Source organism: Triticum aestivum, chromosome 6B, assembly GCF_018294505.1.
Source record: "Triticum aestivum cultivar Chinese Spring chromosome 6B, IWGSC CS RefSeq v2.1, whole genome shotgun sequence".
Taxonomy (NCBI): Eukaryota; Viridiplantae; Streptophyta; class Magnoliopsida; order Poales; family Poaceae; genus Triticum; species Triticum aestivum.
In genome coordinates this window covers 36195389-36221799 of record NC_057810.1, presented here as the reverse complement: position 1 = coordinate 36221799, position 26411 = coordinate 36195389, and positions in this window count along the sequence as shown.

Sequence of the window (26411 nt, the reverse complement as noted above, 5' to 3'; positions counted from 1 at the left end):
TGAAGGCGTCGGTGCCCGCGTACTCCGAGTTGACGGCCTTGCTGCCCGCCCTCTTCCTCTTCCGTAGCCTCCTAACGCCAGCCGCCCAAGGAGACGGCCCCAAGAAGTTCGAGGAGCTGGCCCCTGCCCCGGCGAAACTCCGCCCGGAGGAGCGGCTAGGTGCAGATGCTGCTGCTGCCGCACCCACCTGGGCGCGGGGCATTCGACGCCTAGTCGAACTCGTCCCCGTCATCTACCCCGCTGTCCTCCTCGTCACTCTCGCTCGAGGAAGAGCTTCCGTCGTTGGAGTCTCCATCGGAGGAGCTCTCCACGCAACACTTCAGGCGAGTTTCAAAATCTCCGAAGACCTTGACGGAGAGCAACCCGCCCTCCATTAATTTGAAGTAGAGGACGAGCCCCGCTGTCAGGCTATGGATGCGAGCGAACGTCTACCATCCACGGTGAAGGTACATGACCCGAGGAGCCGGGAAGTCGACGTCGAGCCGCGTGCCCCCATTCCCGCAGCCCCTCATGTGCAACCTGTGGGTCTGGGGCGGGTCACGCTCCATCTCCCAAGCAAACAGGGAAGAAAGACGAAGACAGCGAGGCGGAGGACAGCGCAGCCTGATGAAGAACTCATGGGGCTGGTCTCCGACATGGCCCTTTGTTGGGAAAGGCATCATTGGCAGGGGCGGGGGCGGTGCGCCGTCCCGTCCTCCTCTTCCCCGAGCACCATGACCTCTACCACGGCCTCGCCCATGGCCTCGCCCCCTCCCCTTCCCCTTGCGGCCGACTCTACCACCGCGGGCTTAGGAGGAGGAGGAGGGACGCGCTGTCGAGCGGCGACCCTTGCCGCCACCGTCGAGGGACCAGGATTCGCTTATGAAGGGGCGGGGTCGGGGCTCGGCCACCCCGCTCAGCCAATCCAGCTACCAGAGGCGCAGGGAATCGGGACCGACCCGCTGCCCCAACCAGCGACGACCCGGTTTCCCGTCTCCACCGCTTGCCACCCCAAGCGCATGGAGGATGCGTGGCGAACGTGCAGAACCGATGGGATGGGTGAAGCGACCTCTATCCACCCCGTGATCATGGGGTGTGGACGCCTTGAAGACCGCGATTCGGCCCCATTCAGTAAATGAGCCGCACCTCCACGCCTCTCTCTTTTTACAGGGAAGGCGCGAGCCGCCTCTTTACTGAGATGTGAAGCATGCGTGCGGGAACCACCCCACGCATGCCGCCCATGTCACGCGCACCGCACCATGTCGGACGTGGGTCGTGGGAAACGCAGTGCGCAAAAAGTTTTACCGCGGTAAAAACCTCCCCGTATGCCCACGCACCGTTTTGGGCCTGGCCCAAAAACGTGTCGCGCTTATGTGTGGGCCAGGCCCGGGGGCTCCTGTCGGTGTACGAAAGAAGGGGCGCATCTTTGTACACCTTACTTGTGCACGGGTAGTTGGAGCCGCGCCCACGGCCACGCCAAGCAGAACAGGGGAGGTGAACCAAGGTAAAACCGAAGCCCAAGACAGTCAAGACGACGCCGAGGCCAAGAACGCAAAGAAGCAGAGGGGTGGAGCAGCTTCCCCCGGCAAGACCCTTGCCAAGGACGGCCTCAACATTCCCGGCAAGACCCTTGCTAGGGCAGCACGCCCCAAACACCAACAGACCGAGCCACCCTTGAGCCCACGGTTTCCAACACCATCAACCATGTTGAGCCAGGGCTCGGGAGGCACCTCTGTGGTGGCATGAAGATCTTTGTGAAGACAACGAATATTCAAGATTAGATGAGGATTAAGAGACAATTATCCTCGGCATGATCCTTGCCGAGGAGAGCCACAAGACCCCCGGCAAGATCCTTGCCGGGGACGACAGCGCACCACGGCAAGAGCCTTGTCGGGCCGCTCGGCAAGGCCCTCACCAAGGGCGTCAGCGGGGCCACTGCTAGGCCTGCACCAAGCAAGTCTCCACCGCCGTTCGCATGCAGCTGCCAGCCCAACCAGCTGGGCAGGCACCTGTGTGGCAGCATGCAGCTTCGAGGCCAACTCAACACACGCCTGCGTGGCGGCATGCACATCTTCATGAAGGCTCCACCACCGCGCCACCTTAGCTGCCTGCCTGCCTACATGGAGCCGCATGCATCGCTGGCCAGGGCGCGCGTCGAAGTGAAAGGAGCAGCGACGCACGGGAGGGGCCTCGCTCCCGTCCCCAATAAAGCTAGGGGACACCTCAGCAACGCATTAAATGCATCTTGTCCTGTAATACGAGCGATAAGCTCATAACACTGTATGCCTTTCCACCTCCTGTGTGTCACTGTGGCAGCCTCTTTCGACTATAAAAGGAGGCCCATGGCATACTGGAGAATGATTCGGGCTGTTTCGAACCACTCAGCTACCGTAGCTAGTTCAAGAGCTCAAGAACACTCAATACATCCACCAAAGAAGGACTAGGGTTTTACGCATCCTCGCGGCTCGAACCTAGGTAAACGACCCTTGTGCTGATTACTAATCCTGCTCTTCTCGCACCCTGCGTTCCGGCAACCGTAGTAGTGATTCTTGTGATCCCATAGGTGTTGTTCCACACTGACATATTTGTTGCAGCAGCCCTTTGGGATAATATTTCCCTAAAAAAGCCCTTTGGGATAATACATATTTTATTTTAAACAAATGTATGGTTGCAGTCCTTTGACAAATATATCCATATACCATTACCAAAATTAAACCCAAAAAATGATAAAACAAGCTTTATGTTAAGCGAAACAAGATCTGAATACCTTAATAAGAGAAGAGAACTAGAAGAGAAAGAAGATAGAACATACAAACAGAAGCGGAAGGGGCCTCCTCCTATACTCTTGGTGCACTTGTCGGTTGCTGGAGGTACAACTACAGAGAGTTGGAAGGCTCAAGTATATATATGAGGAGCCTATGTTACTCGTTGTTTATTTATCAATGGTGTAAGCAGACCTGGTTATCGTGCCAAATTGCTGTGTTGGCGCTTGAATACACAACCTTAACATGACTACGCCACTACCGTCAGGGCTGTTACGGGTGACCTAGTTGTTAGCGGTGTCGACGAGGAAGAAGAAAAAGTCAGCCATGAGGGCGACATCGCTTGCTGTCAATGCAGAGGGGTATGCCGCGACATTGAGGTGGAGGATTTTGTCAGTCTCGAAGAAGCTGATAGGGTGGGACATGGAGCTAGTGGTATTCCTAGAGGAAGGAACGGTTGGCGACGACATGGCTTGGTGAGGAGACAACAATGGGGATTCTTAACACACAACTAACCTTCCTATATTTTTTTCGGAAAGGAAGACTACCCTGGCCTCTGCATCTTTTGATGCACACAACCATATTATTAAAAATCTAGATTCCAAACAAGGCCTCGAAAAGAGAAGATAGGCATGCGTGCATGGACTGTAAGGTGATACTTGGAGAGAGTGTTGTACCTCAACATAAACTAGTGGTTGTTGACTTCCACTTTCGGATTCGGGTCCAGCAGGATAAGCATACCAAAGTCGCTAGAACGAAGTGGTGGAAGCTCAAGTGGGAGGTAGCTTAGGCATTCAAGGAGAGGGTCATTAATGAGGGCCCTTGGGAGGAAGGAGGGGATGCAGATAATGTGTGGATGAAGATGGCGACTTGCATTCATAACATAGCCTCGAAGGAGTTTGGAGTGTCCAGGGGAAGGAGAAGCGAAGATAAGGATACCTGGTGGTGGAATGATGATGTCCAGAAGGCGATCAAAGAGAAGAAAGATTGCTTCAGACGCCTATACCTGGATAGGAGTGCAGACAACATAGAGAAGTACAAGATGGCGTAGAAGGCCGCAAAGTGAGCTGTCAGTGAAGCAAGGGGTCGGGCATATGGGGACCTCTACCAACGGTTAGGCACGAATGAAGGTGAAAGGGACATCTATAAGATGGCCAAGATCCGAGAGAGGTAGACGAGGGATATTGTCCAAGTCAAATACATCAAGGAAAGAGCAGACCAACTCTTGGTGAAGGACGAGGAGATTAAGCATAGATGGCAAGAGTACTTCGACAAGCTGTTCAATGGGGAGAATGAGAGTTCTACCATTGAACTGGACAATTCCTTTGATGAGACCAACATGCGTTTTGTGCGGCGAATACAGGAGTATGAGGTCAAGGAGGCGTTAAAAAGGACGAAAGGAGTCATGGTGATGGGCCCTGATTGTATCCCCATTGAGGTGTGGAAAGGCCTCGGTGAGATAGCGATAGTATAGCTAACCAAGCTTTTCAACCTCATTTTTCGGGCAAACAAAATGCCAGAAGAATGGAGACGGAGTATATTAGTACCAATCTTCAAGAACAAGGGAGATGTTCAGAATTGTACTAATTACCGTGGAATTAAGCTGATGAGCCATACAGTGAAGCTATGGGAGAGAGTCATTGAGCACCGCTTAAGAAGAATGATAATCGTGAAAAAAAATCAGTTTGGTTTCATGCCTCAGAGGTCAACCATGGAAGTCATTTTCTTGGTACGACAACTTATGGAGAGATACAAGGAGCGAAATAAGGATTTGCATATGGTGTTCATTGACTTGAAGAAGGCCTATGGTAAGGTACTGCGGAGTGTCATGTGGTGGGCCTCGGAGAAACACAAATTCGGAGGAAAGTATGTTACCCTCATCAAGGACATGTATGATAATGTTGTGACAAGTGTTCGAACAAGTGATGTCAACACTGATGACTTCCTGATTAAGATTGGACTGCATCAGGGGTCAACTATGAACCCTTATCTTTTCGCCTCGGTGATGGATGAGGTCACAAGGGATATACAAGGAGATATCCCATGGTGTATGCTCTTTGTGGATGATGTGGTGCTAGTTGATGATAGTCGAACAGGGTAAATAGGAAGTTAGAGTTATGGAGACAAACCTTGGAATCGAAAGGGTTTAGGCTTACCAGAACTAAAACCGAGTACATGATGTGCGGTTTCAGTACTACTATGTGTGGTGAGGAGGAGGTTAGCGTTGATGGGCAGGTGGTATCTCAGAAGGACACCTTTTGAGATTTGGGGTCAATGCTGCAGGAGGATGGGGGTATTGATGAAGATGTGAACCATCGAATCAAAGCCAGATGGATGAAGTGGCACCAAGCTTCTGGCATTCTCTACGACAAGAGAGTGCCACAAAAGCTAAAAGAAAAGTTTTATAGGATGGCTGTTTGACACGCTATGTTGTATTGCGCTGAGTGTTGGTCGACTAAAAGGTGACATGTTCAACAATTAGGTGTGGCGGAGATGCGTACGTTGAGATGGATGTGTGGCCACACGAGGAAGGATTGAGTCAGGAATGATGATATACGAGAGAGAGAGTTGGGGTAGCTCCAATTGAAGAGAAGCTTGTCCGACATCGTCTGAGATGGTTTGGGCATATTTAGCGCAGGCCTTCAGAAGCTCCAGTGCATAGCGGACAACTAAAGCATGCGGAGAATATCAAGAGAGGTCGGGCTAGACCGAATTTGACATGGGAGGAGTCAGTATAGAGAGATCTGAAGGATTGGTGTCATCTGCATATTGTAGAATGGATACCCCACCATCACAAAATGTGGGATAAGACCACCTACCTGGCCGTCTTTTTCGCTCTATTGATGAGAACGACCAACATATCGACGACAACATTAAAAAGGATAAGAGACATCAGATCACCCTATCTCAATTCTTTTTGCGTTTGAAAGTAATGACCTAGATCATCATTTACCTTGATTCCAACGCTGCCTTCTTGTACAAAAGATTTGACTTGCTTCCGCCCAGCCGCATCAAACCCTTTCATATGCAAGGTATATACATCATGTATGCTGGTTCGGTTTGCAATCCCACCAAAACTCTATGGTTGCCATAAATATCGCACATGTAGTGCGCCATCACCATGGGAGGTGGGAGTGAATTTTGCAAGAGCTACCCCTTAGCTAGTGATTTCGTTGTTTTACTAGAGATGAATGCATGATCGAACTTCAAAGTAAATCTATAAGTGGACCATAGAGGTGAACACTTCATCAATGTTCCTATCAAATTCCCAATGCATCTCACTTCCCAGGGAAATTGAACTATCTGATTGATAGCACTCATCATGCTCACCATTGTTTTGCTCCTCACACACACTTGGTCATGCATCCTCCCTCCAGCAACTAAACGTGATTCAGCCATACAAGAAAGGCAACTATTTATAGAAGGTTAACGAATGGACAAGGTGTGTGGCCAAGACATCATTCCTTCACCAAACTTCATATGGCAGTTGTTGTGGCCATTTATTTCTTCCCCTTGTGACCTTTATTCTCGAACAGAAGGTGCTGTAATTGTTGATGAACTATTGACGCTTTGTGGTGCCCATCCACAATTAAGCAATCCAAAACTGAATACTACAACAAACAAGGACAAAGCAACGAGTGCGAAGTGGAACAACACACAAGAACGACTCCCGTGTTGCTCCCGCTGCAGGCGACCCGGGGTGAAACCTAGCCGCCGCACCTCCCCCAGACACCTCTGTTCCAATCCCCGCCGCCATCGACGGACGCCGCCGGGCAAAGCCCACGCAGCATCGGCGGCGACGGGCCCTTTCTTTCTCCCTCTCATGAGGCAGGCAGTGTCGTGGGGCCACATGGCGAGCAGAGGTACAGCCGGTGCGGCGCTCGGCATGGCAGCCACGGCCAGGGGTGTGCGTGGCGCGGCGGTCGCGGCCTGGGATGTGCGCGGCGGGGCGGCCATGGCCAGGGGTGTTGTGACGCTACCGTACCACATTGCTGCTATGTGTGCCGCGGATCTGGAGCGAGGGGTGGGGCTTTGGCTCGCCCGTGCGTGCAGGGGAATGTCTGCGGTGTGTCGCGCAGCGGTGCGTGAGGCGTGGCCGGGGCGCGCAAGGGGCCGGGCAGGGCGGTGTTGCGTCGGTGGCTGATGTCAGCTAGGACTACGTCGGTATTTCTCCACAGAGGAAGGGATGATGTAGCACAACGACAGTAGGTATTTCCCTCAGTGATGAAACCAAGGTTATCGAACCTGTAGGAGAACCAAGCCACACAACGTAAACAGCACCTGCACACAAATAATAACTACTCGCAACCCGATGTGTTAAAGGGGTTGTCAATCCCTTTCGGGTAATGGCCCCTCAAGATAGGCAAACAGACGTGAAATAAATTGTAGTAGATAGATAGATCGAACGCCAAATAAAATAAATAAGAATAAAATGCAGCAAGGTATTTTTGTATTTTTGGTTTAATATATCTGAAAATAGATGCAAAGGAAAAGTAGATCACAAAGGCAAAAAATATGGGACAGAGACTCGGGGGCCGTAGGTTTCACTAGTGGCTTCTCTCGAGAAAAATAGCAAACCGTGGGTGAACAAATTACTGTTGGGCAATTGATAGAAGTTCAAATAATCATGACGATATCCAGGCAATGATCATTATATAGGCATCACGTCCAAGATTAGTAGACCGATTCCTGCCTGCATCTACTACTATTACTCCACACATCGACCGCTATCCAACATGCATCTAGTGTATTAAGTTCATGGAAAATGGAGTAATGCAATAAGAACGATGACATGATGTAGACAAGATCTATCGATGTAGAGATATACCCCTTCGTTTTATCCCTAGTAGCAACGATACATACATGTCAGTTCCCCTTCTATCACTAGGATAAAGCACCGTAAGATCGAACCCACTACAAAGCACCTCTTTCCATTGCAAGATAAATAGATCAAGTTGGCCAAACAAAACCCAAATGTCGAAGAAGAAATACGAGGCTATAAGAGATCATGGATAAAAGAGATCAAAGAAACTCAAATACTTTCATGATCACATCCCAACATACACACGACAAAAAGAGTTACATCATATGGATCTCCAAGAAACCATTTATTGAGAATTTAGCGAGAGAGAGGAAGCCATCTAGCTACTAACTACAGACTCGAAGGTATACATTAGCAGCAGCACAGTTTTCCTTGGAGCACGCTACTACTAAATGATTTTCACCCTGCCTCCGTAACATGTCATAGTAATAGCGAGTTGTATAAAAACCATGCTACTACTAAGTTAATAGTAGTAGCCCGAGTGTATCGCCCCATACTATTACTATGGATAGACGGGGTCAGCTGGTGTATCCCCTTTAGTAGCAGCGTTGCACTCGTCCCCCCCCCCGCGCTACCATTCAATTGCACCGCACCGCGTGTGTTCTCTCTCCTTTCCCTTGTCCCTCTCAATCCCACACCCCATCCATTATTTCCCACACCGTCACTCCTCCCAATCCCACCGCCGATGCCTCCTCCGACCCGAAACGACAGCGGCAGGGACACTGACGCCCTCACCCGCCTTCCACCTCCCCCAGCTCGTCTTCTCGCCGGTCGATTTGGAGGAGCCTCCTTTCGCGCGCCACCGTGGTCGGGCTGCGACGACCACCAGAGGTCCACCGCCAGTAGGAGCTCCATCCTTCTCCACCACGAGGCACCAGCAGAGGAGGATGACTCCTCCTTCCAACCCTAGCCACGGCGTCACACCGCCAGAAACCCTAGCCCGAATCCGGCAGAGGTGCAGCAGCACGGGATCCCCTCCAAAAGTAACATCTTCTTCTTCCTCTGGTTCTTCTTCCCCGGATCTGATGCGTGTGCATGTTCTCATGGTTTTGTGCAGGCAGTTGAAGGAAGGGGCGGGCCATGGAGAAGCTACAAGGGCAGCATCGAGCACGCACACACACCGCTGTCCCTCAGAGGGCGCCTCACTGCTGGGGCTCGCCAACTACACGGACAAGGAGGAGGATGAGCACGGGGGCCCGAGGGGGCGCGCGAACGGCCGGCCCTTCGCGGAGGAGGAGGAGGAGGACGAGAGGAGGGCTCTGGAGAGGCGACCCAGGCAGGTCGAGCTGCGCCGGGACTGCCTCTACCTCAACACCGTCAATCGACTGGTATGAAATCCTTTGGCACTGGCATTTGACATGTCGATTCAGTTGCAATTGCCTGCTGTTTGATGGGGATAAGGCTGGTCTGAGGCTTCTGGTTCTATGCACAGCTCTAGAATGATCTAAGATCTGTCAAACGTGCTCATGGTAGTTTAAGTATTAGCTATTGATATGGTGTGACTATATACTCAGCTCAAGAACATGTAGAAATGTAGAGCTAGAGCTTGGCGCTTAGGCATTTAATTTGTTATACTACCTTCCCAGTGAATTCCAGTAGCGGTGATGTAGCCCGTATTGGTTAACTAGTGCTTTGTGTGTGCTAGTACCTCACGATGTCATCCTTTTTATATGCACAAAAGAAATTATTCACCCTGCTAATGTGTTGATATTTGAAAGGGGAACATGGCAATGTGTTTCTAGGGGAGCTTCGCTACCGGTGTGTCTTTGTGCGGGTGTGCAACATACCTTCCTGCTTCCGCGGTTGTTTCATCGGCCAGGCATCCTGACAGTTTCTTTCCCATCATTTGATCTTGTTTGATGCATTCTTTAATGAGGCTGCCGGTTTCAACCTCCTTAAAAAAACTGAATCTTTTGTTGTTTATGTTTGATGCAGAGGCCGCTTGAGAAGAGGCAGTTTGGGGCGTTTAGGGATTGTATGTATGGGGGCATTGAAGGCGTTCCTCTGCTCGCTAACTGCAGGAGGCTGGCAAAGCTTCAACTGATTGGCAGATTAACACTTGCCTCTCCAAGCAACAAAATCAGTTCAGCGGAGCTCTTGGTTCCACTTCCTTGCTTATTGGTCAGATTTTGAATCTAGCTTCTGCTATTTTGGTTCATATTCCATTGATTTGGTACGCTGCATCTACATTGATGTATCAACTCTGCTCCATAAATATGGATACAGATTGTTTGCTGGCTGTTTTCTTTGATAGTTTTGTGTTGCCATTGCTCCCAGTCACCAGATTTCAAACTTAATGGTCAATACTTATCCATTAAATTAAAAATTTCTACAAGTGTTGCAATCTCTATGCAAAGATAAATAATGTCTGCCTGAGATTTGGATGTCTCTGATCTTAAATTATTTGGATTCCAGTAGTACGTTATTGATGTACTGATTCTCCTACTGGAGTTAGCATATATTGTTGTATAAATTTAACTGTTTAAGAGCACATTAATTGTGCTAATGAAGAAATTAGGATAGAGGAATTCAGAATTTATTAAAGTTTGAAAAAACTGCATGATGGTTTCTTCTTTTTGTTGGTCTGAAATTGCTGCTCCAGTTTGATTGTTTACCCATTTTGATCCCCATGCACATGCCATTATTTGATACTAAAACACCAGGGAGAAACCAGCGTTGCAAAGCACACGATCTCTTCTAGTTTTATTGTTAATCATGCTATGTTCCAAACTCCTTTTTATTCTTCTCATATGATATTGTTCATCTTTTGTTTTCTGTCCTGATGCTGATGTATTTACAGTAGTAATGTTCTAAATTTAGTGTTTCTTGAACATGGTCAGGAACTCAAGCATTGGATGCTGGAAAAATAGAAGTTCCTTCACCAAAGGAAGAAAGTAATTCCATTGATTCCAGGATTTGTGAGTTCCGAGTAGTGTTCTATTTATAGACCTTGTGGTCGATCATTTCACTATTTCTTAGTTGGTTTGTGTTGCTAATCCCTTTGAAACTTCCTATTTGGATCATTGGACCAGTTTGAGTTATCCTAAGTACCAGCCCTAATAGCAAAGCATTTTCCTAAGGATCATGTCTAGCAAGCCCAATAAAACTAATAGGGCACACATGGACATGCGACGGCAGCAGTGACGAGAACGACATCAACACAGAGCTGCGGTGACGATGATGGAGACATCGACATTGACAAGGGGCTGCGGTGGCAATGACGACGATCGCATCGTTGCGGTGCTGCGGCGGCGGTGACAACGACGGCATCATCACGGTGTTGCGGTGGCGGGGACGATATTGGCATCATCACGGTGTTGCGGTGGTGACGACGACTACATCAACACGGGGTTGTGGAGGCGCCGACACCGACGACCTATACGCATGGCGTATATTATATATATGTATTAATTATCTATATCAGATATGTATGATTGACTGTATGCATAACATGTATGTATTGTGAAATGCATGTATGTGAGTACTATGAAATGTATGTCTAAACTAGAATAAGTAGATTTTTTAAATCCTAATTTGTTACTAGTAGCGTGGGCATATTATATAGATGTGCTACTACTATTCCGTTAGTAGTAGCGCGGGTTGAAATAGTAGTAGCGTGGGGTACAAGTGCTACTGCTATGTCTGTTTATTAGTAGGGTGGGGTAAAACACGCACTATTTCTAAAAAATAGTTGTAGCGTCATAGCAGTAGCGTGGGAACCTACGCTACTAGTAGTCCAAAAACCAATGCTACTAGTAAGGTTTTCCCTAGTAGTGCTCGGCCCATTAGGTGTCTTCTGGTCCAAAAAAATTCTCTGTGAATTTTCGTTTAATTTTGACTCCATTTGGTATTGATTTTCTGCTATGTAAAAAACATGCAGAAAACTCCAACTGGCACTTGGCACTATATCTATAGGTTAGTACCAAAAAATGATATAAAATGACTATAAAATGATTATAAAACAACTAAGATTAATAATATAACAGCATGGAACAATAAAAAATTACAGATACCTTGGAGACGTATCAGCATCCCCAAGCTCAACTCGTACTCGTCCTCAAGTAGGTAAGTGATAAAAACAGAATTTTTGATGTGGAATGCTGCCTATCATGTCATATCATAATCTTTTATTGATAGCATGGACATTTGGACTTTTACATTGTTCAAAGCAATAGTCTAGTTTTGACATGATAATTTAAATACTCAAGCATATCAACAAGGAACCATGTCTTTCAAAAATTATAGATACGTTGGAGACGTATCGGCGACCAACCAAGAAACGAATAATCTCATAAGTGAGCATTAAGCATAATTAACACCGAATAATGCACCACAAGTATGATATAATTTCAATGCATAATTATTGAATTTCGTGCTTGCATAGGGAATCACAAACCTTAACACCAATATTCTTACTAAAGCAAAATTACTCATCAACATAACTCACATATCACATCATCATATCTCAAAACTATTACTAAGAATCAAGTTTATTTTGTCCAATGATCTTCATGAAAGTTTTTATTATATTCTTCTTGGATATCTATCACTTTGGAACTAATTTTAATATGTTGCTTTTGACAAGCTCAAACAAATATAAGTGAAGATCATCAGCATAATTTTTTTCTTTCTCTCAAATTAATTTAAGTGAAGCAAGAGAGAATTTCTTGAAAATTTTATTAACTCTCAAATAAATCTAAGTGAATCAAGATGGCATTTCTTCAAAAATACTAAAGCACACCGTGCTCAAAAAGATATAAGTGAAGCAGTAGAGCAAGTCCATAGCTCATAAAAGATTTAAGTGAAGCATAAAGAGCAATTCTAACAAGTCATGACATAATTTTGGCTCTCTCAAATAGGTGTGTCCAGCAAGGAATAAAGACTAAAAATACAAAATAAAACAAGCAAAGACTCATTTCATACAAGACGCTCCAAGCAAAACACATAGTATGTGACGAATAAAAATATAGCTTCGAGTAAAATACCGATGGTCGTTAGAAGAAAGAGGGGATGCCACTCGGGGCATCCCCAAGCTTAGTTGTTTGCTCATTTTTGGATAATAGCTTGGGATGCTGGGGCATCCCCAAGCTTAGGCTCTTCTTACTCCTTATTCCTTCATCCATCGTAAGATAACCCAAAACTTGAAAACTTCAATCACAGAAAACTCAACAAAACCATCATGAGATCCGTTAGTGTAAGAAAAATAAATCACTATTACAAGTATTGTATCAAACCAATTCATATTTTGTTTTTGCATTATATCTACTATGTTCTAACTTTTATATGGCGGAAAATCATCAAAGAAAACCATAGAGCCATCAAAATAAGCACACAACACAAAGAACACAGAATCTGTCAAAACAGAACAGTGTGTAGCAATCTGATTTGTTCGAATACTTCTGGAACTCCAAAAATTCTAAAAAATAGGCCGACTTGGGTAATTTGTATATTAATCTACTGCAAAAAATTGGTAATTTATCATGCTCTGGATAAAAATAAGAATTGTTTTCGTGAGCGTGAAAGTTTCTGTTTTTCAGCGAGATCAAACAACTATCACCCAAGAAGATCCTATAGGTTCTACTTGGCACAAACACTAATTAAAACACAAAATACACAATCATAACAGTAGCATAATTGTGTAAACACTCAAGAATAGAAAGCAAACAGTAAAAATAAATTGTATTCATTGGGTTGCTTCCCAACAAGCGCTATAGTTTTACGCCCTTAGCTAGGCATAAAGTAAGGATCTAAGTTTTGTCATCCTTGTCCAACTCTTCAATAAAACACTTAGAATTCTTCAGAGATTTGGCATAAAGATTTTCAATCACAACACTCCTAGGAAGAAATTTAAAGAATTCTTTCTTGCCAAAAGGATCTCTTATCACTTCAACAAAATCCGGGTGAATACTAATCATCTTAAGATCTTCTTTATTAATATTACTTGAAGTTGCACCCTTGTTCTTGGTAACTTGAGTAACTTTACCAATATTCACGGGATTCTTTTGATAGTTTTAGCGGAAGCAAAAGCCGTGTTAAGGTTACTAAAGATTTCTTCTAGTTTATCAATCCGAGACGGTCTTCCTTGTATTCTTTCAGGGATTACAGTACCCTTTTCTTTTAACAACTTAAAAACTTCTTTAGCTTTTGACCCAATCTTGGTGGCAAAATTATGCATCTTTTTATCTATATTTTCAATATGATCTTCGGTAAGCATTTTCATTTTGATAGCATCTAGTCTTTCCATAACATGCTCAAGAGTCAAAGTTGTTTCATTAATCATAAGAGGTGGTGATCCCACTAAATTTCCCATAGCATTAAAAGCATCAAGAGAGGGACACATCAAAAAATTTCCACCGGTAACCGTATCAAGGACGAATCTATACCAAGTGGTGATGCCAACATAAAAACAACGAAGAAGAACAATGGTAGATTGTTTACGGATAGAGCTATTATGAGCATTGCAAATTCTATACCAAGCATCTTTCAAATTTTCTCCTCCCCTTTGTTTAAAGTTGAGAACCCCGTTCTTGGGAATGCACACAATTGAGGAAGAACTATCCATGACGATAATAAAAGAAAACAAGATTGCACTCAAAAGCAGATCCGGCAAGATAACGGCGAACGAGAAAGAGGGGCGAATAAAATGGCAAACTTTTGTGAAGTGGGGGAGAGGAAAATGAGAGGCAAATGGCAAATAACATAAATTGCGAGGAGATGAGATTTGTGATTAGGAACCTGGTATATGTTGAAGATCCTCCCCGGAAACGGCGCCAGAAATCCCTTTTAATGTCGGCTAGGACTACGTCGGTATTTCCCCAAAGAGGAAGGGATGATGCAGCAAAGCGACGGTAGGTATTTCCCTCAGTGATGAAACCAAGGTTAGCGAACCAGTAGGAGAACCAAGCAACACAACGTAAACATCACCTGCACACAAATAACAACTACTCGCAACCCGACGTGTTAAAGGGGTTGTCAATCCTTTTGGGTAATGACGCCTCAAGATAGGCAAATGGACGTGAAATAAATTGTAGTAGATTGATAGATCAAATGCCAAATAAAATAAATAAGAATAAAATGCAGCAAGGTATTTTTGTATTTTTGGTTTAATAGATCTGAAATTAAATGCAAAGTAAAAGTATATCACAAAGGCAAATAATATGGGAAAGAGACCCGGGGGTCGTAGGTTTCACTAGTGGCTACTCTCGAGAAAAATAGCAAACGATGGGTGAACAGTTACTGTTGGGCAGTTGATAGAATTTCAAATAATCATGACGATATCTAGGCAATGATCATTATATAGGCATCACGTCCAAGATTAGTAGACCGATTCCTGCCTGCATCTACTACTATTACTCCACATATCAACCGCTATCCAGCATGCATCTAGTGTATCAAGTTCATGCAAAAACGGAGTAATGCAATAAGAACAATGACATGATGTAGACAAGATCAATCTATGTAGAGATAGACCCCATCATTTTGTCCTTAGTAGAAACGATACATACGCGTCGGTTCCCCTTCTGTCACTGGGATGAAGCACCGAAAGATCGAACCCACGACAAAGCACCTCTTCCCATTGCAAGATAAATAGACCAAGTTGCCAAACAAAACCCAAATATCAGAGAAGAAATACGAGGCTATAAGAGATCATGCATAAAAGAGATCAAAGAAACTCAAATACTTTCATCGATATAAAAAGATATAACTGATCATAAACTCAAAGTTCATCAGATCCCAACAAACACACCGCAAAAAGAGTTACATCATATGGATCTCCAAGAGACCATTGTATTGAGAATTCGGCGAGAGAGAGGAAGCCATCTAGCTACTAACTACGGACCCGAAGGTCTACAAAGACCTACTCACGCATCAACGGAGAGGCACCAATGGAGGTGGTTAACCCCATCCGAGATTGTGTCTAGTTTGGATCTGGTGGTAATGGACTCTGCGGCGGCTGGATCAATATTTTGTCGACTCCCCTAGGGTTTTCGGAATATGGGGGTTGAGGGAGTCCCGGATTAGGGGGTGTCCGGATAGCCGGACTACCATCATCAGCCGAACTATCATCGGCCGGACTATCATCATCGACCGGACTCCAAGACTATGAAGATACAAGATTGAAGACTTCGCCCCGTGTCCGGATGGGACTTTCCTTGGCGTGGAAGGCAAGCTTGGCGATACGGATATGTAGATCTCCTACCATTGTAACCGACTATATGTAACCCTAGCCCTCTCCGGTGTCTATATAGACCGGATGGCTCTAATCCGTAGGACACAACAACAACCATTACAATCATACCATAGGCTAGCTTCTAGGGTTTAGCCTCCTTGATCTCGTGGTAGATCCACTCTTGTAAACATCCACAATATCAATATCAATCAAGCAGGACGTAGGGTTTTACCTCCATCAAGAGGGCCCGAACCTGGGTAAAACATCGTGTCCCTTGTCTCCTGTTACCATCCGCCTAGATGCACAGTTCGGGACCCCCTACCCGAGATCCACCGGTTTTGACACTGACATTGGTGCTTTCATTGAGAGTTCCTCTGTGTCGTCACCGATAGGCTTGTTGGCCTCTTCAATCGACAACGACGCAGTCCGGGGTGAGACTTTTCTCCCCGGACAGATCTTCGTATTCGGCGGCTTCGCACTGCGGGCCAACTCACTTGGCCATCTGGAGCACATCGAAAGCTACGCCCCTGGCCGTCAGGTCAGGTTTGGAAGCCTAAACTTCACGGCCGATATCCGCGGGGACTTGATCTTCGATGGATCTGAGCCACAGCCGAGCGTGCCGCGCTGTCACGATGGGAACGACCTAACTCTGCCGCCGGACAACATCTTGGAGGCCGCACACGAATCCGCTCCGACCCATAGTCCGGAGCCGATCGCTCAGATCGAGGACGGATGGCTGGACACCGCCTCGGGAGCTGCAACTTCTACGGCGATGGAGCCGTACACTTATCTTGTCCCGCATAAAGCCCATGACGTCGAGGTGCCGGACCCCATGCCAGACTCCGAACCTCCTGCGCCCCTGCTAGTCGAATCCGATTGGGCGCCGATCATGAAATTCACCGCTGCGGACACCTTTCAGCACTCACCCCTCGGCGGTATCTTAAATTCGCTGAAGCATCTCTCACTATCCGAAGAGCCCTGGCCGAACTACGGCCACGATGGTCGGGACGCGGACAATGAAGAAATTCAGAGCCCACCCACCACCCACTTCATAGCCACCGTCGACGATCTAACCGACGTGCTAAACTACGACTCCGATGACATCAACGGTATGGACGATGATGCCGGAGACGATCAAGAACCAGCGCCTACAGGGCACTGGAAGGCCACTTCGTCACATGACATACATATGGTGGAAACCCTAAAGGGAAGCGATACCGAGGAACAATGGGACGCGGCAGAGGATAATCCCGCCAATAAACAACCAAAACGGCGACGTAGACGCCGCCCTAAGTCCCGCCTCGATCAAAGCAGCATTCCTAATGACCCAGCGATAGAGCAGGGCAAACCAGCGGACGACGAAGAAACAACCAAGCAACCATCCGAACAGGACGAACCGGATAATCAACCCCTTCACGGAGCAATCAACAGTCCGGACACACCACCGGAGCATAAGAACCTTCACAAAAGACTCGTCCCCACTGCAAGAAGTTTGAAGAAGGAAAAACGGAAGCTCAAAACAACGGAAGACATCCTCAGAATGAAGTGGAGCAAAATACTCAAGACCGCAGAGAAATATGGCAATGGCCATCAAACAAAGAGCTACCCGAAGCGCAAGCTGCTGCCAGAATTCGACGAGGAAGCCATAGAGCCCTCACAGTCAAAAAATAAAGAGGCCGCTTGGCCGGATAGACGGCTAGATGACAGGCCAAAAGCGACAAGCGGCGCCGCACACAAGCCGACTTATGATCCTGGGAAAACAGACGGCCCAACTAGGTCCATCTACGGGCCAAAAAAGAGGGCCCCAGGAAGTAACACAACCTGACAAGTGTTCGAAGAGAGCGGCACACCCAAATACAGGGGCGCTGCACACCCGCTATATTTTACCGATGAGGTGCTGGATCATGAATTTCCAGCAGGGTTCAAACCCATAAACATAGAGGCATACGACGGCACAACAGACCCCAGAGTTTGGATAGAAGATTACATACTACACATACACATGGCCAGAGGAGATGATCTCCACGCCATAAAATACTTACCACTCAAGCTCAAAGGGCCAGCTCGGCATTGGCTCAAAAGCCTCCCAGAAAACACTGTTGGAAGTTGGGAAGAGCTTGAGGACGCGTTTAGAGCAAATTTTCAAGGGACTTATGTCCGACCTCCGGATGCAGACGATCTGAGTCATATAACCCAACAGCCCGGAGAGTCAGCGCGCAAATTCTGGAACAGGTTCCTTACCAAAAAGAACCAAATAGTCGACTGCCCGGACGCGGAAGCCTTAGCAGCTTTTAAACACAATGTCCGAGACGAATGGCTCGCCAGACACCTCGGCCAAGAGAAGCCAAGAAAAATGGCCGCGCTAACAAGCCTCATGACGCGCTTTTGCGCAGGAGAAGACAGCTGGCTAGCAAGATGCAGCACCAGTGACCCGAGTACATCCGAGATCAGAGATGGAAACGGAAAATCACGGCGCAGGAAAGATCAGCGCCGGAATAAAGAAAAAAGCCCAAAGGGCACGGCAGTCAACGCCGGATTCAAAAGCTCGCGGCCAAACAATAAAACACTGCCTCTTAAGGACAACAGCGACGAGCTATCAAATTTAAACAAAATCTTAGATCGGATATGTCAAATCCACAGTACCTCCGGAAGGCCTGCAAACCATACCAACCGAAATTGTTGGGTTTTTAAACAGTCGGGCAGACTCAACACTGGACACAAGGGGCTCGATGCGCCAAGCGAGGACGATGACGAACCCCACCAGCAGAGCACCGGAAGTCAAAAGACTTTTCCACAAGAAGTCAAAACAGTAAACTCACTTCATGTGATAGTACGGAAAACCAACAAGGCAGTCGCTAAGACAAGTGTCGCACGGTCCACCCCAGCGGAACACTGAGATTGGATGTCAAAAACAATCACTTTCGACCATCTGGATTAGTCCAGAAGTATCCGGAACGCAGGATAGACTGCCCTGATATCGGATCCCATAATAGACGGACTGCAATTCACGCAGGTTTTGATGGACGGCGGCAGTAACTTAAACCTGCTATATCCGGACACAATCCGCAAGTTGGGATAAACCCCACTACAATTCGGCATAACCGCACTTCCTTCAAAAGAGTGGCGCCAGGCCCTTACGCCAGGTGCACAGGTTCATTACTACTAGAAGTTGTGTTCGGGTCACCTGACAACTTCCGACGAGAAAAGCTAACCTTTCATGTCGCCCCATTTAAAAGTAGCTATCAAGCATCACTGGGACGGGAAGCTTTCGTCTGCTTCAATGCAATACCACATTATGCGTCTCTTACGCTTAAAATGCCCGGTCGACGTGGCATCATTTCATTAAAAGGTCGCCTGAGACCCCGGACACGGCTGGACGAGTCCGGAATGAATAAGCTAGGGGCTACCTAGCCGCACACCCCTTCACAAGGGTTTGTACATATAAGCCATAATGAGCTAGCATAGGCTCAGCTTTATTAATCTATATTTCAATTTTTTATGCACTTTCTCGCACGATTTCTTTTCCAAACTAAGTTCCTCTCTTTTTACAGATGAACAGCATGCACACCCGTCCAGGATACGGCACAACGGAGACACAGGCGCAGACGTGCCGTAGGGACCCGTTGCAAGGACTCTTTTCAGACTAAGACCCTACGTAAACCTTTCTTACTGTCTCTTGTTGCTATAATCCCCTGGTTTCTCATTATAACCAGAGTGGAGCCTGGCGTTTTGGCATCGGCCACGCCAGAAGAACTTGCCCGTACCTGGACACAAGGGGCTTAGGGCATTGTTTTGCCCGCTATTGTAAAGACTGAACACCTTCGGGAGTGTTCGGCGTCTCGAGTTAGGCCTTATATGCATCAGCTCTGAATCATGTCTTTGGTCAAATGTTGGGTTTGCCGGCTCCTATGTTTTGCTGCCTTATGTTCCGTATCATCGGCTAACGCGGCACCAGGAGAACTACTACGATTGTGCCCCAGTTCGGCTGGGCGAGCACCTCCGTAGAGAAAGCCGAAAACTGACTGTCATGATACAGCGAGAGACAGGTCAACCACTCGATCGACCATGGAAATGTTTAGAATTCCTCCGCTTTGATGAAGGGCCGTTTCCCGGTCAGGCACATACGCGCCCCAAATTCGGAGAGCGCGGTGCCCCCAGGGGCTATGTCGTAGCCCCACCCTCGAACTCCATGGCTAAGTGAAAGTGATAAAGCATTATAGTCCGGTTGCCTCGTTTGCTATGCTACCACCTCCTTTACAGGACCGAGACGTCGGATTAAGTGTGAAAACACGCTATTTTTTGCGAACACCCCCGCACCTTGTGCGTGGGGGCTGAAGCTGACGACTGCCATCTTTCAGGTTATACACACGTATACATGAACGGCCGCATAAGAGATATTCTATTACTTGAACGCACAAGTATAAAAGGCGCTTACATCTTAAATATTGTTTGACATCATAAAAATGTTCATTCGAACGTAACATTTTTTGAGCACTGCGACTCTATTACACGAGCACCACGCAGCACTTCGCCAAAATAGTGCTCGGCGGGTAACCGGTTATCATCCGAACCCGGGGTCGCAACAGCGGTGGCATCCATCTCTGTCCAATGTGTCTTCACACGAGCGAGTGCCATCCGCGCACCCTCTATGCAGGCCGACCGCTTCATCGCCTTGATATGCAGCACCGCCCCAAGAAATTGCTGCAATAAGCCAAAGTAACTCTTCGGCTCGGGCCTATCCGGCCGGACATGGGTCACTATATCCTTCATAGCAAGCCCGGACAACCTATTTAGCTCAGCCCACTCGGCCAATCGATCGGTCAGCGGAAGTGAACGCTCCGAACTATGGAATTGAGACCAATACAGCTCTTCCGTCTTGTGATCCTTCTGGCTTCGATAATGCAAAACGGCATCCGCCGCACTCGCTGCTAAGTCCATATAAGGGTCCTCCGGACCCCACAGTTGGCCCAGCTGAGCATACTTTGGATCCGTCAACCTTCGGCACAGCAGAAAAGGCTTGCCAGCTACAATTTCTCCGGCCTGGCGCAGCTCTTCCTTTATAGCCCGCATTGCAGAGCGGGCATCCTTGACTTCAGCGGTGGCCTTCTCCAGGTCTTCTTGCCCCGCTAGGCGCTCCTTCCCAAGAGCCTCATTGCGATCGGTAGCATCTTTTAACTTCACGGCCATTTCGGCCATCTCGTCCCTGCTCCGGCAGTGTGCGGCCCTTTCTGCCGCGAACTCCTCGGCTACCCTCGAGGCCGCCGCATTACTCCTTCTGGCCTGCTCCTTGGCTTGAGCAAGTTCGGCCCGAAGGCTCTCCACAGCAGCGGCACTATCTGCATTTCACGCACATGTTGTAAGGAGCTGGCTTCGGCCGCCTTACCAAGTGACCGCAATAAAACACTTACCTTGCGACTCATCAAGTCGCCTGTTTACTAGCGTGATGTCCGCATCCGCAACAGCGAGTTGCCGCTTTAGTTCAGCAACTCCATCAGTCCGGCTGGCCCCCGGACGACCCGCCACCTGCATCGGCACGGCAGAGATTTAAACCTGTGATTTTGATCCTCGGCACGCTGTCAATTTCGACAACCTACCGAGTCTCAGGGTCTACTATCTATACAGGGCGCATTCTATATGCTAAACTGTTAAAAGGTGTGTCATTTTTACGCACCTCAAACCCCACCAGCAAACTCCTGACGGCATTATGCAACCCACCTTCGGCGGACGAAATCCTTTCAATCACCATGCTCATCAATGCATGGTGATCTTCTAAGATAGACGCCTTCTCAAGCAGATCCTTGAGCCGTACACCAGTTGGCGCCGAACTATCCGGCTCTGCCAAACCAGGGGGCTCCCTCCGTGACGACACTTCAGGCTCGTCCGCCCTATCCGACGGCGCCCCGGACGGAGGCGTCTCACTCTCCATCATCTCCGGACGAAGGTCCCCCGAAGATGAGCTCATTTGCGAAGGACGGAGATCCGAACTACAAGGTAAAAACTTTAGTTATCCTCAGAAGCACAAATAGGGATGTCCCTTATTATAAAACTCCTTTCTTTCTACTCACGGCTCATTGGAGGGCTGACTCTTTAAGGGAGATTGTGCGGCCGGGGCCTCCCCGGACGCAGGACCCTCTAGCGAAGATTTCTTCCCCTGTTTAGGGCTGTTGCCCCCGGGTCCTTGAAGGCAGTCCTCTTCTCCCCTTGGAGGGAGGGATTCTCGATCCCCCCTCTTTCAAGAGCCTCCTTAGGCGAGGCAGTAGCTTTCCTGCTTTCCCCTTCGCCTTCCTCTGGAGGCCCAACCTCAAGCATCCGAACCAGCACAGAATCCGGCGCGGTCTCGGGGAGGGGGGCCAGACACCGTATCAATTTTGCTGCCGCTATCCACTCCTGTTTAGAAGGAAGTTGGTCATAAGGCGAATTATCGAAAGGAAAACAAACGGTATGTCCGGACTTGGAACTACTTACTTGAGTATCCGGGCGATTGCAGCTTAGGCCAGCATCCTCGGTCAATTCCGGACGCGCCTCTTGCGATCCGAAGAATAATTTGTACATCTCCAGGGGTGTCATACCCATGAAGTGTTGAAGAATCCGTGGGCCCTCCGGATTGAACTCCCACAGCCGGAGTGGGCGGCGTTTGCAGGGCGGGATATGCCTAATCAGCATAACCTGCATTACCACCACCATATCGACCTCCCTCGTTTGGAGATCTCGAATCCGGCCCTGCAGTTGGGGCACGTCCTTTGACGGCCCCAGTTGAGCCCTTGGTTGACCCACGATATCAACCGTCGTGGAGGTCCCGGGCGGAATGAGGGCGGCGGCTTTTGTCTGCGGCCCCTCGGAACGGTGATATAGAACCACTCTTGCTGCCACGGGCCGAGCTCCTCTTGGAAGGAGCCAGCGGGCCACGGGGCATTGGCCCTCCTACTTATGGCCGCCCCGCCGCACTCCGCTTGACGCCCCACGATCATCTTCGGCGCCACATTGAAGGTCTTCAGCCACAGGCCGAAGTGAGGGGCGACGCGGAGGAAGGCTTCACAGACAACAATAAATGCGGAAATATGGAGGATGGACTCCGGAGCCAAATCGTGGAATTCCAACCCATAGTAAAACATGAGCCCTCTCACAAAAGGATCCATTGGGAAGCCTAAACCCCGACGGAGGTGGGATACAAAGACGACATACTCGCCGGGCTCGGGAGTGGGGATGGCCTGCCCTTCGGCAGGCAACCTGTGGGAAATCTCATAAGCCAGGTACTTGGCCTCCCGCAGCTTTAGCACGTCCTCCTCCATGACGGAGGAGGGCATCCACCGGCCCTGGAGGTCGGAACCGGACATCGTTGAAGGTCCGAAGCGCTCGAATCTGGAGCTCTAGGTGCTGGAACTTGGAGCGGGGAGAGGATTCGATGGAGGATTGAAGAAAAGAAAAAAGCCTTGGTCCCGTTATAAAGAGGGAGAATACCAAGAGCCGTCTCCGTGACCGTTTGGGACTCGCCTTCGATAGAGGGGGTGTGGCGACGGGCATGGTAGGGTTACCCACGTCCGTATTGATGAGAATCCCGGATTAAGGGGGAACACGATCTCTGCTTCGACAAGACGTGCCAAGGAAACCGCTTCGCTAAATGCGCTGAGGTGGTAGAATAAAAAGCGATTCAAGTAATGGCTTGGTAGTGGCGTGACGTCATGCCACAAAAAACGTCAGCAGATCGAACTTGTGTATATATTATTCTCTCTACGGTGAAATGTGGAATTTATTTTGTAGAGCCGGACACTATCCTGGTGTTCACAATCTTCTATTATTTGGAGGAGGAACCCGCCTTGCAATGCCAAGCAATATACGCGCCGGACTTATCGTCATTGAAGCCTGGTTCAGGGGCTACTGAGGGAGTCCCGGATTAGGGGGTGTCCAGATAGCCGGACTACCATCATCAGCCGAACTATCATCAGCCAGACTACCATCATCGACCGGACTCCAAGACTATGAAGATACAAGATTGAAGACTTCGCCCCGTGTCCGGATGGGACTTTCCTTGGCGTGGAAGGCAAGCTTGGCGATACGGATATGTAGATCTCCTACCATTGTAACCGACCCTATGTAACCCTAGCCCTCTCCGGTGTCTATATAAACCGGATGGCTCTAGTCCATAGGACACAACAACAACCATTACAATCATACCATAGGCTAGCTTCTAGGGTTTAGCCTCCTTGATCTCGTGGTAGACCCACTCTTGTAAACATCCACAATATCAATATCAATCAAGCAGGACGTAGGGTTTTACCTCCATCAAGAGGGCCCGAACCTGGGTAAAACATCGTGTCCCTTGTCTCCTGTTACCATCCCCTAGACGCACAGCTCGGGACCCCCTACCCGAGATCCGCCGGTTTTGACACCGACAGGGGTATTTATAGAGCAAAGATGCGGTCCGGGGGCACCCGAGGTGGGCACAACCCACCAGGGCGCGCCTGGGCATCCTGGCGCGCCCTGGTGGGTTGTGCTCTCCTCCACTACTAGGAGAATGCTTATCTTGTTGGTTCGATTTGTGTTTGCTATTTTGATAATTTGATATGTGGGTGGACTGGTGCTTAGGTGTTGTTCTTACTTGAAAAAACCTCCTACTTATGATTAACCCCCTCGCAAGCATCCGCAACTACAAGAAAAGTATTAAGAATAAATTCTAACCATAGCATTAAACTTTTGGATCCAATCGGTCCCTTACGGAATAGCGCATAAACTAGGGTTTAAGCTTCTGTCACTCTCGCAACCCATCATCTAATAACTACTCCACAATGCATTCCCTTAGGCCCAAATATGGTGAAGTGTCATGTACTCGATGTTCACATGACACCATTAAGGGAATCACAAAATACATGCTATCAAAATATTGAACACACATCAAGTTCACATGATTACTTGCAACATGATTTCTCCCGTGACCTCAAGAACAAAAGTAACTACTCATAAATGATAATCATGCTCAAGATCATAGGCGTATTAAATAGCATATTGGATTTGAACATCTAATCTTCCACCAAATAAACCATATAGTAATCAACTACAAGATGTAATCAACACTACTAGTCACCGACAAGCACCAATCTATAGGTCCGGTACAAAGATTGAACACAAGAGATGAACTAGGGTTTGAGATGAGATGGTACTGTTGAATATGTTGATGGAGATTGCCCTCCCAAAGATGGGAGAGTTGTTGGTGATGATGATGACGATGATTTCCCCCTCCAAGAGGGAAGTTCCCCCGGCAGAATCACTCCGCCGGAGGGAAAAAGTGCTCCTGCCCAAGTTCCACCTCAAGACGGCGGCGCTCCGTCCCGAAAGTCCTTTCCTTATTTTTTTCTAGGTCAAAATTACTTATATACAAGAAGATAGGCACCGGAGGTGGGCCGAGGGGAGTACAACCCACCAGGGCGCGCCTGGGCTCCCTGGCACGACCAGGTGAGTTGTGCCCACCTAGTGGGACCCCTTTGGTACTTATCGGCTCCAATATTCCTCATATGTTCCATAAAAAATCCCGTAAAGTTTTAGCTCATTTGGAGTTGTGCTGAATAGGTGGCCAAACGTAGCTTTTCCAGGTCCAGATTTCCAACTGCCGGAATTCTCCCTCTTTTTGTGTAACTTACATATTATGAGAGGAAAGGCATTAGAATTACTCCAAAAAGCATTATTATGTATAAAACATCATAAATAATAGTAGGAAAACATGACGCAAAAAGGACGTATCAACTCCCCCAAGCTTAGACTTCGCTTGTCCTCAAGAGAAAACCGAAATTGAAAAACATGTCCATATGCTTATAGAGAGAGGTGTCGATAAAAACAAAATACGAACATAAAAGCATCATGTAGATTACTATAACAGCAACAGACTTTAACATAAGACTTATATCATATAACTTTTATCATAGACTTCTCATGAATAAGTAACAATTCATCACACTATCGAAGTATAAAGCATAAACTCTATTAGAAACCAACAAACTATGTTCTCAGTCAACTTTGCAACTACAATTCATCATCTTTTCAGGAAGGGTCACGTATCGGAGCCTTTAGGCAAGTCCACATACTCAAACATCATATAGTCTTCTATGATTGCTAACATTCACCGCATACACATGAGCAAAACATTTTAACCCGACACATAGAAAGATAGGGGCTTATAGTTTCGCCTCCCAATGTATTCACCTCAAGGGTGATGTAAACAATAATAACTCACAACGGCGGAGACAGGGGGGACCAGCAGGGGCCCTGGCCCCCCCTAACATGATGGATTTGCTGCATTTTGGCTAATCAACAGTGTATAATTAGTGAAGATTTGATGCTAAAAATCATTTTTTCAATTAGTTGGCCCTCCCCAATCATTTTTATGAGCACTTGGCCCCCTGACAGGATTTTCCTGGCTCCGCCAGTGATAACTCATGCTACCCATATTCAACTGGACATATGTGCCTAGATCTTTCGTCACCACATGATGCTTGCCAAAGCAGAAAAATAAAAAGGAATAGAGAAAAGAGACTTGACTCTTGCATAAAAGTAAATACATAAAAATAAAAGATAGGCCCTTCGCAGAGGGAAACATAGGTTTCCATGCACTTAATTTTTTGTATTCTCAACCCCTTAGTGTAAAAGAACGTCACGTTGTATTGCCCCTTGTGATGGCAACCTTTATTAT